Source organism: Cavia porcellus, unplaced genomic scaffold (assembly GCF_034190915.1).
Source record: "Cavia porcellus strain 051 isolate PalLab524CR breed Dunkin Hartley unplaced genomic scaffold, mCavPor4.1 scaffold_3, whole genome shotgun sequence".
NCBI classification, from domain to species: Eukaryota; Metazoa; Chordata; class Mammalia; order Rodentia; family Caviidae; genus Cavia; species Cavia porcellus.
Window position 1 is genome coordinate 119,416,241 of NW_026947486.1, and position 16,363 is coordinate 119,432,603.

Genomic DNA, 16,363 nt, shown 5'->3' on the forward strand with positions numbered 1-16,363 from the left:
TTTATTTGTTTGTTTTTAAAACAAAAAAGTAGATGTGATGGAGGATACTATACAATAGCTACAAAAGACGGAGAGACTCACTGAACATTTTATGTCAAAATTAATGGCCGAGGCAACCCATTCTGCCGTGCCTGGCTTGCCCGCAACCCCTGCATTGAGCTAGAAAGCCCACCCCGGAACCCCATGTGGAGCACACAAGGAAAGAGAGCCCCATGCTTGCACCGAGGAGAACACCATGGTTATGAGAAAGGCTGTTGTGCAAGGCCAACAGGGTGTGACCGGCACTTCATGTGATATGGTCATCACAGCGGACTGCCAGCAGTGTCTCATGCACTAAACAGTGCTGGCCTGTAGCAGCAAGATTTTGGACGTCCTCTCTCACCTTAACAGCCAGTACTGTACTCTGAACTTCCTCTCACCAAAGACCTTCCAACAGATCCTGGAATATGCATGCATGGCCATGCTGCAAGTCAAGGCTGAGGACCTGGATGACCCGCTGAACACAATCCAGATCCTGGAGATCGAGTACCTGAATGAATAATGCCTGGAGATCCTACAGACCATCCATCCATTCAGGGCTCAGATGTCTTACTCGCTTTTTATTGCGGAGAAAAAATAATCCATGTCCAACGTTACAGGAGAAAGCCTTTATTTTATCTCACAGTTTGTAGAGGTTTCAGTCTATAGTCACCTAGCCCCAAGACAGATCAGCATGGCAGAGGGGCAAGAGTCCATGTCAGGGCAGGCAGTCAGAGAAGCAGACAGCCTTCCTGTCCTTATTATCCCAACCAGAGCACAAGCCTATTGGCTGGTGTCATTCACACTTAGGCTGGGCCCTCCTGTTATGCATATCCAGAACTATGCTAAACCAAACAATGGGCTAATTTTGCTATCACACACCCTTGGTACATATGCACACATCTTACATCCAGCCACCTCTGAGAAGCCCTACCCATGAGTCTGTGAGATTTTGGGGAACATCTAGACACAAGCCACAATGGAAGACAGTGATGCAGAGGCCACCACGGCCAGTGGTGGAGCCAAGGAAGAAGAGAACCCCAAAGCTCGGTACCTCAAGAATGCCTCCCTCTCAAAGCATTCCAGGGAGAGTGAGTATACTAGTGTGGCTGGACAGACCTCCCTGGGCCCACGGGAAGTGGGCCAGAGCCCTTTAGTCTCTATGCCATCTGGTCTCTCACCTGGGAGTCCCAGAGAGGCTGCAGTGCAGTTTGAGGACCATAGGACACTCTGTCTTGAAGGGAATGCTTCAGCCACCTGTAGGACCTGAGGAGCTGACAATGGCTGGAAGCCTGGATGAAGTAAAGATAGAGATGATGCAGGTGGGTGAGGTACCTGGCCAGCATAGCCTTGGAGTAGCTGAGGCGAATATCTCAGGATGGCTGGGGGACAAGGCGGAGGAAAGGGGCTCAGGATACCTACTCAAAGAAGCATCATCACCAGTGCTAAGGAGCTGCAGTATGGGCAAGAGGAGAGTGCTGAACAGCTGCCACCCCTAGCTGAGGCTGGCCACCCCTCCCTCCTACACACAGCAGCCCCAAGCACCCCCAGCAGAAAAACATCTGGGCATCTCTCTATGGGCGTTGTTGCCCAACCGCAAGGCTGACACGATATTGGAAGTGCCATTGCCGACGGCCTGTGGCCTGCATGTGCTGCCTGCCCTGGCTGTCTCCGTGGACTTCAGCATCTACGGGGCCTGTTGCCACAGGGCTTCACTCAGAGGGAGCTATTCAGCAAGCCAAGCACATGAAGTTGGAGCGTTGGCTCCTCCGTGAGCAGTACAGGGTGGAGCTTCCTGCAAGGAGGTGGTGGAGCAGCAGAGGGAGCTGCAGAGTGGGATGACATATGGGTGTGAGCTCTGGGAAAAGTGGCTCCTGGGTACTTTGTGACCTAGAATGCACTACTGGCTCATTCGGCAGGTGACAGAGCCTTCGCTGTGACGAGTGCGACAGGCAGTTCTGGGGGACACACAGACAGACCTACCCTGGCAGGGACACGGTTGTCTGATGTCTGCTGTGCGTTAAGTGCTTGCAGGAAAAGTGTGCTCCAGCAGCACATGTGTGAGCACAGCTACCTCTTGCAGTCAGTGCAAAGGCACCTTCCCCAGCCACCTGCCCGAAAACTCCACCTGTGCTCACACACAGGTGACACCCATAGTGGTGTGGCTTCTGTGTCAGTTGCTTTCAGAATGAGAGCACACTCCAAGAGCCACAAATGCCCCTCTGCATGGGGGAATGCTCCAGCCTGGACTGCAGGGGTACAAAAAGGCCACCAGGCTGAGGTGATCCTGCCCACATGGAGGTTGAAGCCTCACCTCTTACCTGTGCTGTGTGTGAACAGAGGCCTTCGGGGTGGAGCAGAGGCCAGAGCCAGGAAAGATAAGTTAGACTGAGATGCAGTCAAGGGAGGAAGGTGCAAAGAAGAAAGGAAAAAGAAAAGAGAGAGAGAAATAAAGAAACTTGATAGCTACTTAGAGTCTTTCTGAGGCTCCAGATGACCTGGATTCCAGGCCATGGTCCCTTCCCCAGGGGCCCCATCCTGTTTGCATGCTGAGAATTTACCTGATTTCATGGGAGAATGGAATAGTTTTGTTCACTTCCCTGGTGGCCATAGTTCTCCTCCTTCCTCTACCGAGACCCTCCATCTGTGAGCAGAAATGGAGGCAGGGAAGGGGTGAGTGCCACACTGTCTGTGGCCCTTCTCCCACTGCCACCTGAGAAGGCCAGGGAGGGAGGTGCACTGGGCTGCAGATGGTGGCAGGGTCCCTGCTCCATGCTCACAATGGCTGCTCCAGTTTTCTGGCAGCAGCTTGGGAAGGGGCAAGGCTCCCTTTTCACCACTCAGCTCATCGTTCGTTTTCCTCTGTGCTGCCCTGTCCAGATGTCCCTCAAGGCCCCTCAGAGCCGCTTAGCTCTTCCGCAGCTCCTTGCTGCCATCTTCCCTTTGGCGACTGTCCTCAGGTCCCAGGAGCTCCCAGCCCTTATGGGTCTGGGCAATATCCCCGTCTTCCTCTGGTTTCTCACAAGAACGCTTAACCCATCCAGAGCCCATTGCCCCACTCAGCTTTCTGAGAACACAGAACCAAATACCTGGAGCATCCCCATGGGTCAGGCCTCATCATGAGCAAGATTGCTACTGAGGGCCGGGGATTCAGAGATTCAGATCAGTGGTGTAAGCACCTGCCTGGCAAGTGCGAGGTTGTGAGTTCCATCCCCAGCACCAAAGAGAGAGAGAGAGAGAGAGAGAGAGAGAGAGAGAGAGAGAGAGAGATTCCTGCTGAACTGTTTTTGTTTCCAAAATGGAAAACATAAAAGCTAAATAACAAGGGCTCATCCCTACGACCCTGCCTCAGTCACCAGGGGAGGAAACACATGCAAGGGCTCATGCCCAAGGGAAAGATGTGGATGTCCCTCTGCAGATGTGCCCCACACCCAGAAGAGGGAATAGACTCCCCAGCCAGGGTGGGGGAGCTGTCCAGGGGAGGAAGTGCTTATCACACTGGGGGCCTATAAGCTTGGGCCCAGGAGACCCCACCCACTGAATGGAGCCAGAGAGCCCAGACCAGACAGCAGCTGGGAACTCCCAGGCACCCAGGTCCATAGTGAGGAGGAGAGCACTTTCCCTGGAAGATGTTTTTTTCCTCATCTGGGTCCCTTAGCACATTTTACCTGCATTACCTCAGGTTTTCTTCTTTGTTTTCTTTTGTTTGTTTGCTCTGTGTGTGAGTGTGTGTCAGAGAGACACCCCCTGAGCATTTTAAACCCTTTACCTCTTTTTTGGTTGAGTTCAAAGGAATGGGGGAGGGTGTTCTTTTGTGTTTCTTCTGTAAGTTAAGAGCTGGCCTTAGATTCAGCTGGCCAAGGCCCTCCCATCCTCCTGCTCACCAGCCTCCCCACAGGGGGAGTGTTATGCTCAGGATGTGTGTAGGAGGGCCAAGGAGGGCTGAGGGGTGGGGGGAGCGCATTGTGTGTTGGGGTCTCACTGTCCCCACTGGAGACTCAGGCGTCCTCTGTCCACTCTGCCCAGGGCTCAAATCATCTGTGCCCAGCTTGAAACACTCTGCAGTGAAAACACATCATTCTTGGAACTTGCTGGGTCATTCAGGCTTGGAGGGCCTGTGTTACTCAGGTCTTGCAAACTGTGTGGGGTCACCTCTGTGTGCATAATCTTCACCAAAATAGGTATAATTCATGGCTGGTCGCTCTTGTAATCCACAAACGAGCCCCCAAACTCAAGTTCAAAAAATGGTGCCAAAACATATTTTAAAATGCAGTGCTGATTTATTTTATCCTGGGTGCAGAGACACAGTGCAGTTGGAGTTTTCAAAAGCTGTGTGCCCCCTTGAAACTTGTTAGCCCCTTTTGTAGATATCACAGATTACAAAGTAAGGGGTTATGGGCTTGGATCAGGAAATCTGCCAAGGAAATGTTTTCCTTAGCAGAGAACAGAGTAGTCTATCAGGAATTAACAATCCTTTGTCAGCTTATTTTAGCACCTCCTCTATTATATGTAGAGGGAACCAATGGTTAAACATCAATTAGGTTGGTTCCCAGGGATTTATAATTCTTTACAGAGAGGAGCACTGATTAACATATCAATTAGGTCACCCAGAGGGGGAAAACACATACAGAAGAGAAGGGGGCGTTACAGGTACTTTGGCATAATACACGGATAACGAAACTCCTTTTGGCAGTGTACAGCATTCCCCACTGATTTTAGTCAGTGGGCCAAATCATTGGCTCATGGTGTTTTCAGACACAGGTATCTGTTTATAACCTTGTGTCTTTAAAATCATAACCTTTATAGTTTGAACCGTATGTTTGACATAGTTCACCAACTTGTCTACAATACAAGGCCCAAGAGGAGGATTTACAAAGGTCTTGCAGCTGCCCTTATTAAAGCTGTTAACCTAAAGGGGGAAGAAAACCAACATTAAAATTAACCCTTTTCTGTCATATAAATAACAATTTTATTTTTCTAAAGCCAGACAGAGGCCTCCTTGGGGTCTCCATAAGGGAGAACACAAGATTATCAGTTACATTTGGCAATCTTAAGCTTTAAAAAGTCTTTGGAGGGAAAGACAGTCTACTCATCTGTAGGTTGATCGCCTTTGGAAGCCGGGACCTGCTTGAAGTGGGAATGATGAATCCAGGCAGGCTTTTTGGCTACTTTGATAGCGGTTGGAGTGCTGAGGACCACAATGTAGAAACCTTTTTATTCTGGTTCAAGAGATGTATGGTGACACCTCTTGATAAGGACTGGTGTCCCAGGCTCCATAGCAGGGCATTTGATCCCCCAGTGGGAAGCAGGTGAAGGATGTTGTTGTCAAAATAACCTGTGGATGGAAGTCAGAACTGGCTGAAAAGTCTGGGGGCACTTAATAAGACCTTGATTAGCTAAATCAGATAATATTTACTCAGAAATCTTAAGGATAAGAAGGGGAGGTCTCCCATATAAAGCCTCAAAAGAGGAAATACCTGTAACATAGTGGGTATATCGCGTACGTCAAAGAGCAAATGGAAGGAAATTCACCCAGTTCTCACCTTTTTAAGGCCATTAGTAATTATTGTCTTTAGAGTCTGGTTTCTCCTTTTTATTTGTCCTGATCTTTGAGGCTGGTAAGCACAATGGAGTTTCTAATTGATCTGCAAACCTTGGAATAGCTTTTGAGTTATTTGGGCTATAAAAGCCGGACCGTTGTGAGACCCCATGGATAAAGTGAGGCCAAATTGGGGAAACTGCTATCAGGGCTGACTCAGACTTAGTACGCAAGTCTTTAACTCATCTAGTGAAAAATATCTATTATTACTAATAAGTACTTATTTTTTTTAAGTCTAGGCTTCTGCATTTTTGTAAAGTCTATTTTTTTTTAATGTTTGCTAGGCATAGTCCCACATAGCGAGTGGCTGATTTGGGTTCACCTATCGGCACTGAGGGCATCTGAGGCTCACAGACTGGGCAAGCTTTGGTCTTAGCCCCCAGATGCAAGTCTTTTCAAGTGCAAATAGGTTCTGACAGAGTAGGTGGGATCAGCAGTAATGTCAGGGCTATCTCAATCCCCACTGATTTTGTGGCTGCCTTTTTGGCAGTGGCATCTGTCAAATTATTTTTTTGTATAACAAGGTCATCTCCTGCCCAATGGGCTCTACTGTGGATAATAACCACTCTCCTTGGCATCAGATGGCAGCCAACAATCCAAAATTTGGGGAGCATTTTTCATCTTTTGGCCCCAGAAGACAATAAGCACCATTTTTGATAAATGGCCCCATGAACATGGGCAGTAACAAATGTGTACTTTGACAACTTGAGAACCTCAGTGAGGGCAATGAGTTTAGCCCGTTGGGCCAATGTTTCCGGCTCTAGGGTTGGTTTCCATAGAATCTGAGAGTCTGTGGCAACAGCAGCTCCTGTGGCCCACTCACCTTGATAGATAAAACTGCTTCCATCGGAGAAATGCACAGGAACTCTGAATAGTGGCTCATCTGTCAAGTCGGGTCCCCAATACAGTCGTGGGAGTGGCAAGGAGGGGCATCATCAGCCAACAGAGTAGCCGGGTTTGAAACCGCTGTCCCCTTGAAATTGATGGTAGTCAGATCTAGAAGTAACGTCTCATAATGCATGACTCGGGAGTTGGGCAGCCATAGGTCTGGTGGAGCCTTGAAGAGCGTCTCCAGCAATAGGATGGGACAGTTAAGAGTTTCTGCCCAAAAGTCAATTTTTAAGCCTCCTTTATTGGGAGAGCCACCTAGGAAATCACCTGCAGACAAGGTGGCCATCTGGCTGCCACATAATCAAGTCTCTTGGAAAGATAGGCAACAGGCCTCTGCTAGGGTCCCAAACTCTGGGTCCATTCTACGGCTCTTAGAAATATTCACATTTGCTTTTTTAGTCATAGCAACTGGAATCTGTTGGATGGTTGGCATCCGATGGGAGGAAAGAGTCTTATTTTTCTTTATGGAGAGTCTAACAACCAAAGTAGTCTTTCTGTCCAGCTGAAACCCTTTATGCCTGGTCTTTAGTGTCCTCTCGGTTGTCAAATATCTTTTGAGCAACCTCTAATAACTGACTGAAGGGTATTTTTTTAATCTCTCAAACTTTTTCAATTTTTGCTTAATATCAGGGGCCGACTGGGTTACAAAGGCAGTATGAATGGCCCTTGCATTTTTAGGTGCTGCCGGTGTTTAGATGTTGTCATGGTTAGTGTCTGTGTCCCCCTGGCCTCATGAGTTTGAATTGTGCATTTGTTATTTGTTCATTGTCTAGTGCTTGGATTGATGGTGTCAGTACTCCACCCACGTAGGGGTGGAGCCAGGATGTGATATAATGGCCCGAGGGTGCGTCTTGCTCTTTTGCTGGTTCCTCTTTACTGTTTGCAGCCACCATGAACTGCGGCCCAGCCATGCCCGCCTGCCTTGTAGTCAACTGAGTGTGGACTGAAACCTCCAAAAACTGTGAGAAATAAAGCTTTCCTTTCCCAACTTTTGGCTTCAGATATTTTGTCTCAGCAGTGAGTAAAAAGCGACTAAGACAGATGTAATAGGCCTTTTGCAATCTTTTTAGAAAACCCCGAAGGAGAATTATTAGCCAATTGCCTCACGTCTGCTATCTTGCGCATATTGGTGGGTTTTCTGGGGTGCCCTAATGGCTACCAAGAACAACTGGCGACACGGATCGGGAACCTCCTTACCTTTGGTTGTCCAATCGGGGTGTGACAAAAGGAAAACATGTTTCTGGCATTCTGGATCAGAGGGCAGGCTTCATCTGGATGGCACACCTCTTTTTTGTCCCTGAGTGTCACGTGGCAGGCCATTGTTTTACTGAAATTTTATACTTAACAAAAAAGGACTTTTTCACAGGTAACAAAAGTAATTCTGCCACATAATCTCCCAGATGTCCACAGCACATGCAAGAACTTGTATTTTATCTCTATCATCACCAATCACATTAGGCACAATAGTTATTTCTTTTAAATTTAGATCGGCTTTTTCCAGTACAAGACGAATTGTTTTTTTCTCTCTGCTTTTTTCCTAGCAATCAAAATCTCAACTCTGTCTTTACAATCCATAGCATTCCTTGAAATTTCCCTCCCCCAAAGTCACAGTATTGTAAATTATCCTGTTGGGCTCTTTCCTCTTGATAGCCATGCCACAGAAAGCATTTTCTCTTTTACATTTGTACTTTAAGACAAAAGCACTTTTTTGGCTTATTCCCAGTCAATTGCCTTTTTTCTTACTTTTTAGATCACATTAAAATTTGTAACAAAATCCTTGAAGTGACTTTTTTATTAGTCTAAAACATATTTAATCATTTTATGTCTTTTCACCACATTAAAATGCTACATTTTAAAAAACTATAACTTTCTTAACTGGCTCAATTACAATACGATCTGGTTTTACTTGGTAAAGTTAATATGATTTTTAAAACCCATAAATATACACATATATGTGCACATATATGCACATTTTAACCAGAAAGAAAAATACTTTTTAAATGACCTGCTGAGGTTGCAAGTAATCATTTGAGGACTAAAATATTGAACAAGGAGCCACAAAAGACAAGACCAACATTAAAGACTCAAATGACGGTTTTTCTGTCCTCAGTTTGGCGAGCTAAAGGAACACAAATGGGCCCCAATGCCCCACACAGGCCTAGGTCCCCCACACGAGACTAGGCCACACACACGGGCCTAGGTCCCCCACGTGGGCCTAGGCCACACACAGGGCCCTAAGCCCTACACACGGGCCTAGGTCTCCCACATTACAAACATGTGAGAGCCCCCGGAGCCCAGTGCAGAAGGAGTACTAGCTTGTCTTCAGTCACTGTGCGCATCCAAATTACAAACAGGCAAAACCCCTGACACGGGCAGAAGCCCAAAGTTACAAATGGGTCCCAAAAGCCCTAAAATGCAAAAGGGGCAAAAAGACCCCCAGAAGTTGTCTCATTTTATCTGCAGTTACAAATGTATGCACTCAGATTACAAGCAGGCAAAAAAACCCAAATACTTCAGATGTTTAGATGATCAATCAGTGAAAAAAATAATATGGGTGTGGGTCCCACATTAATCACAAGTGAGCCCCCAAATCTTGTAATCCATAAACGAGCCCCCAAACTCGAGTTCAAAAAATGGGGCAAAAACATATTTTTAAAAAGCAGCACTGACTTCTTTTATCCTGGGCACAGCGACACAGTGCAGTTTGAGTTTGCAAAACCTGTGTGTCCCCTTGAAACTTTTTAGCCCTCTTTGTAGATATCACAGTTTAGAAAGTAAGGGGTTATGGGCTTGGATCAGGAAATCTGCTAAGGAAATGTTTTCCTTAGCATAACAGAGTAGTGTAGCAGGAATTAACAATCCTTTGTCAGCTTAGTTTAGCAACACATCTGTTATTTGTAGAGGGAAACAGTGGTTAACATATCAATTAGGTTAGGTTCCCAGGGATTTAGAATTGTTTACAGAGGGGAGCAACGATTAACATATCAATTAGGTCCTCCAGAGGGGAAAACAAAAGGCATACAGAACAGTAGGGGGCGTTACAGGTACTTTGGCCTAATTACAAACATCAGGAAGCTTTTTTTTTTTTTTTTTTTTTTTGCTAGTGTACAGCAGTCACAGAGTGACGCAGCCTTGGATCTGCTGCGTTGTTGTGAGCGTTGTTTTTCTAAACGCTACATCTTATGCTTGTCTACTCATTCTTCTGCTCCTCTCTTGGCTTCTCTTCTGCCGCTCTGCTCTCTGCTTTCCCCATCTTCCACCCTCCTTGAATTTTGGAGACAATTTTTGCAACACTCGTGTTTGCCTCTGGATAGGCCCTGTTTCATCTCATGCTGTTTTTTGTTGTTGCTCTTGTTGTTTAGTTTATTATTTTATTGTTTTTCTTTTTTCTTTTCTCTCCTTTTTTTCTTTGAGAAAGTTGTGACCGTGTTGCAATCTTAGTCTAACAAGTGGTTTAGGGAAGTATCTGTGGGGGGCAGAGCTGTGCGTGTGTATATTGCAAAGTCGCAGGGACGGGTGCTGCTATGACTGTGCTTCTGTCTCCATCTTCCATCTTATCTACCGCATCCGAAGGAATTAAAAAGTGTGTGATGGGGGGACATTGTTTAGGGGTGCTGTGCCACTAGACTATGGACAAAGGATGGCAAAGTCAGGAGGGTGCTGTTTTGTAACTATAATAATAGCTTACTGCTTTGGAAAGGCAAAAGTTCAGCTTGCAGTATGTGATGAGAGCAGCTGATGTGTAAATAGAATGAAAAGTGGCACTCTGCAGGCAGCCAGTCTGGGAAGAAGGAGAACTCACCAAGCCTTAGGGGATCTGAAACTCCAAAGAACCCTACTGTTGACAGCAGGACTGTTTCATGCAACCCGCTGGCCCCTGGCTCTCCCAGTGTCCCCGCTCAACCTGGTCCCTCCACGTGTAAAGCTGCCAGGGTTGAGCTAAGTTTTCTGAATCGTAGTAATGTTTTTATAATACTTGCTAGTTCCTTTGCAAGTTTTACAGGCTCTTTACCTTTCCTTCTGTAATGTGACTAGAAAAAGAAAAAGACAATCAGTCACCACCATCCCTGCCACCACCAAACTATCCCTTAGGTCACGTGTGTATGTGCGTGTGCTCTGAGCGTGCTGTTGTGTTAGATCGTGTGGTATTTGGTAACGTGCTGCTGCAGTCAGAGGGCACTAACTCAGCCTCTGCCTGCTCCACCCAGTGCTGAGACACAGCACTTCTGCACTCACTGCATTCCCTGTGAGATCCCCGAGCACCCCAGAGGACCCTGATGTGCATCTCCCTCACTGTCCTGCCCACAAAGGCGAAACATTTCTCACCTTGCCAGGGCTTCTAGGCCATCGCAGGTAGGGTAGAAAGCTGTCTGGAGCACGGGGCGTGGGTAGATCAGGCGCAAGGAATTTGCCCCTTACCAGAAGACCTGGGGGTGTCTAATCCTCTCTTTGCTGCCATCTGGCTCCTCTGCCTGCCTCTCTGCTACCTCTACCTGTGGTCCAGTCAAGCTGCGACAAGTATGTCTCTTAATGCTTCTGGTGACACGTACCCCCACTCGTGTGCTTCCTTCCTATTTACTGCTCCACTCCACTCATTCAAAGCATTAACATTCCTCTGTGTACACAGAGTGGACATCTTATGGACACGTGTATATATATATATACACACACACACACACACACACACATCAGGAGAGCGGTACAGAACTAGCAAATATTATTGCCGCTTTGGAAGGGAACATGAATAGGAGAAAGGCAGATCTAGGGTGAAGGGCTCAGTAAGGAGGCCAGTGGACCCAATGATTCAGTTCAATCCAGGCATGCAATACGGGCTTGTTTAATCTTTGTGCCCGAAAAGATTTCCCATGTTGAGAAAAAACTGGTTTTCAGAAGTGCACGGTGCCTTTCTGCACGCTGCGTGTGGGCAGGTGTGCTGTGGGAGGAGAACGAGCCCTGGGTGCCTCCTTAGTGAGGTGTGAGCAGGCAGGCCTGGGGCAGAGAAGATGAGAGTCTGCCGGTTCAGTTTTTCCTGCCTGTTTTATTGTCACCTTCCTCTCCCACCTTGTCTCCTACTTCCGTGGCTGGAAGGGTGCCGCATACCTGGAGATTTTGGTTGAAGGAAAGAGCACCGGACTAACCTATACAGCAGGGAAAAGGCAGAGAGGCCCAGGAGAGGGGTACTGGACACACCAAGGAGGCTGCATTAGGAGAAAGGGTGGGGCCCAGAAGACAGCAGATGCAGCCTCCTCATGACCTTGGCAGCCTACTCTGCAGACAAGGTGCTGGCCTCGAGGTGTGCATCATAGTACTCATTCACATAGTGCTACGCACGGTACTCCTAAGATTACGAAGCTGTGGAGGTGCGCCATATCCTCAGCCCACCTATGTAAAGATTGTACATGTAAGCTATAGCACTGGGAGCCCCGGTGCTCTGCTGGGCCAAAACTGCCTTCTGGTTTGGGTTTGGGTATTGTGTTTACATTTTTCTTCGTGACAGCACTGGTGCCAGTCTGATTGCTCATGTTACAGAACAGTGTTTTTAATTCATTGATATTCTAGTCAATGTGTACCTCAGCGCCTTCCCTTACCTTAATTTTAGGAAGTTCCCCGACTTTGTTTCTTCAGTTTTACTGGTTACCTCTTTGTGCAGCTCAGTTTCTCAAGCCCTCTCTTTATGCCTCCCTCTTGTTCTTTCTCGTTCTCCCTCCCAGCCTCCTGCTTCTCTCTGCTACTCCCTCTCATCTCTGTTCCATTTCCGTCTCTCCTTTCTCCTTGTCTCTCCTCCCCCATTCTCTTTCTTTCTTTCTCTCTTGCCCTTCCTCCTTCTCATCCCTCCCCTCTCCTCTTCCCCTGGCCATTTTTGTGTCTAGCCCTCTCCCCATCCTCTGGACCCCCAAGTTAGGATTGCTTCTTTCTTTCTTTCTTTCTTTCTTTCTTTCTTTCTTTCTTTCTTTCTTTCTTTTTTTCTTCCTGCCTTGCTTCCTTCCTTCCTTTCCTTCCTTCCTTTCTCTCTTTCTTCCTTCCTTCCTTTCTTTCTTTCTTCCTTACTTCCTCTCTCTTTCTTTCTTTTTCTTCTTCCGTCCTTTTTCTTCCTTCCTTCCTTCCTTCCTTCCTTTTTTCTTCTTCCTTCCTTTCCTTCCTTCCTTTCTCTCTCTTTCTCTTTCTTTTTTTTTCTTTCTTTCTTTCTTTCTCTCTCTCTCTCTCTCTCTCTCTCTCTCTCTCTCTCCCTCCCTCCCTCTCTCTCTCTCTTTCTTTCTTTCTTTCTTTCTTTCTTTCTTTCTTTCTTTCTTTCTCAGAAGTGGTTCGCTGGAAGTTGTATGGTCCTGGCTGCTGGTTTCTTCATCTGTCTTTGTTCCCTGTAAACTGACACATTTCTTCATAACTTCAGTGTTTCTGATAAGCTTTTAAGGAAATAATGGGAAAAGAAAACAATAGTGGATTTACTGCTGCAGCTTTCCTTCTGCTCACTCTGACACTAGGCAAAATTGTGCCTTGTACGGCAAAGAGAATACTTTTTACATCTAGTAACTGTAGATTTGTTTGTAATGAATATGTTTTTACTTATAACTCCCATAAAGAAACATGGCAATGAGGGCTGGGGTTTTAGCTCTCAGCGGCATAAGCGCCTGCCTTGCAAGCAGGCAGTCATGAATTCAATCCCTGGTACCGATAAAAATGAAAAAGACAAAAAAAAAAAAAAAAACAGAAAGAAAGAAAAAAAAGAAACGTGGCAATGTTTAGTTGTATAGCTGAAATTTGCAATTAGAATTGAATACAGTTAATTCGGTTGTTTCTGCATCAGAAACAAAATTAATGGCCCATTTTAGCTAAGGTGATCGTATCATTGTGAGGTAATTGTTTAGAAAACTTAACATCCAAAAATATAAAGGAAAAAAGAAAACTTAACATTCTACAGATGCCAATTCTGATGTTATTAACTCCCTTCACACTAGCCAAAAGGGTTAAAAGTTGTTCTTTGTCAATTTCAGATCACTCATTGAAAAGTAGTTTTCCAGATAACTTGAAATAAAACAAGGAGGAGCATTTGTTATTTGGTTTCCAGTGAAATTTCAAGTTTGCACGCAAGATATCCGATAACTAAAATACAAAGCATCGTAATATACTACTTCAAAACATACTCCAAAGCTATAGTAATCCAAACAGCATTCTTGTGAACTAAAACGCTACACAAAGATCCAGGGAACAGAAATGAGAAGCCAGATATTATTCCGTGAAGAAAAGAGTCAAGTGACTGTTTACACACATACCAAAATGATGCAATGGAGAAAGAATAATCTCTTCAACAAATGGTGCTGGAAAAATTGCATTCATTTGGGAAGAATTAAATTAGGTCCTTTCTTCTCATCATAGAGAAAAATGAACATAAAAATGGGTCGAACATCTGGAAATATAAGAACTTCAAGATTCTCTAGGTAATATGACTGGCAATTATCCCTTATTAGCTCTTCATTATCATAGTAAGAATCTCATTTGCCCAGCAAATCGGCTCCTGCAGTAAGAGCCTCCAGAACTTCATTCTTTTTTATCTTTTCTTAAATGTCGCATACTGCTTTTCTTATTGCTGTACTGTTGTACACACTTTTGTCCCACAAGCGTGCACACTCTTTGCTTATTGTCTCAAGTATGCTCACTAGAACCATCTCAACAACTCTGTATGAAAGTTTTATTTAATATCTCTGTTCCTCTAAGCTTTAAAAGACATGATCATTGTTTTTTATCACACGGTCCAAAGATAAGTATTTCACACTTATGCCACGAATATTTCTTGTATACGCTTTTATAATACTACTTATAAAACTGATGCATAAAGATGTGTCTCCAGGTGTGTCCATCAGCAACATCAGAAACCTCTGGGAAGCCAGAAGACAGAATCTGAATCGGACATAGATACTTGTATATTAAATGAAAGTGTATACCTGAACGTGTACATTTAGCAACAGATTTCTACCCAGCTGTAAGCCGTAATCACTTCGATTTTTAAGATTTTCTTCAATGTGTCACACAAGCTTTACATTTTATTGCTTTCTCACCAAAATGATATAAATTTACTTGCAAAGAACTGAACTCTGCTTCTCGTGAGCCAGGCTCTGCCATGGGGATCGGAGGCAACTCAGCAAGAACACAAAACACGCCTTCCCATGAACTAACCATGCACAGCATCGTGCCCCCACCCCAGTAAGCAACTGGCTGATTCAGGGGACTCACGGTGAGAACACAGCAACTGAGGTGAAAGATGCTTGTGTTGTTTGATTGACACTGCAGGCCTGGGTCTGGTAGTCTGGTGGTCTATTTGGAGGAACATAGTGAACACTGAGGCAACTGTGGGGGATTTCCTTCTGTCTTGTTTTTGAAATTGAATGTTCTGCTCCATTTTATTCTTTTGCTGTATTCCTGTACCGGGGAACCTGATCAACTATTTCAAAGATAACAATACGCAGAAAAGCAACCATGGTTAAAGTCCTATCATCTTGTTTTGGAAACCTATATAGCTAAATGTTATGGTTGTCATTTGTTTTTGTTGTTGTTCTTTAGGTTTGCTTGCATCTTGATTTTTCTGTATTTTGTTTTTTCCCATTAAAATAAAAAATGTGCTGACTAAGGGAACAATTCAACAGGAAAACATAACACTTCAAATGTCTAAGCACCCAACACAGCAAACAAACTTCATACATACCAAGTGCTGGACACAGAGGATCACAGCAGCAGCAGCAGCAGCAGCACAGTCATAGTGGGGAACCTCAGTGCCTCACTGTCACAGATCAACTAGATCAAAAAGGCAATAAAGAGTGTCAGTTGAAACAAACCTTCCGACAAATGGACTTAACAGGTATCTACAGCGACAGAATCCACGTTCTTCTCAACAGTGCATGGAACTTTCTCCAAATTAGACCTTACAGACAATAAAGCATGGGCAAGTAAGTGCAGAACGACTGAGATTATCCCATGCACGTTTTCAGGTCACAGTGCAGTGAAACTACAAATCAATGGAAAGTGACACTACAGAAAATAGGAAAATGCGTGGAAATTACACAAGACAGTCGAATAATCAATGAGTCGTGAAGAAACAAGACAGTTCCTGCAATCAAGTGGTAATGCCGGTACAACTTGCTAGAGCTGCTGGGACCCAGTGAAAGCTTCCTCAGGGGACGTTTACAGCTGTGAGCTGTGAATGTCCACATCAGGAAAACAGAGTGAGCCCACGTAAATGACCAGATGATACACCTCCAGATTCTAGAAAGCTAGGAGCAATCCAAGTTTAAACCTAGTACAATGATGGAAATTGTAAAAGTCATAGCAGAAATGAATGAAAACAAGACCAAAAATCAGTAATAGCCCCAATTCTATAACAAAGAAACAAAGTGTACAAACCATCAGTCAGTTGTACTAGAAAATGCAGAGAAAAGATAAAAATCACTGTAACTAAAAATTGAGAAGTTACAGTTAGAATGGACACCTCCAAATGCGAACCAATATTAGCAAATATTCAAAAATGTGTTCCAATAAATTGGAGATTTCAAAAGAAATATATATATATATATATATATATATATGCACTATCCAAACAAGGAGATACAAAAACCTTAAATAACCTCAAATCAGGCAGTGACATTGACGCAGTAATGAAAAACCTAACACCTATGAAAACTCCAGGTCCTAGTGAATTGATTGCTTAATTCTACAAGAACTTGAGAGAAAGTCTAATGTCAACACTCCTCAAATATTAATGAAATTGAATGGGAAGGAGTCCCCCCAAATTCATTTCAGGAAGGAGGCATCAGGTAAAGATCCAAAAAGTGAACGACTGCTCAATCACTGTTTGGACACAAACACAAA

At 45.0% G+C, this 16,363-nt stretch overlaps 1 pseudogene; it reads left to right on the forward strand.

Moving 5' to 3' along the window:
- Positions 1-235: 235 nt before the first annotated feature.
- On the forward strand, positions 236-3,530 carry LOC100716218 (zinc finger and BTB domain-containing protein 16-like; annotated as a pseudogene).
- Positions 3,531-16,363: the final 12,833 nt, after the last annotated feature.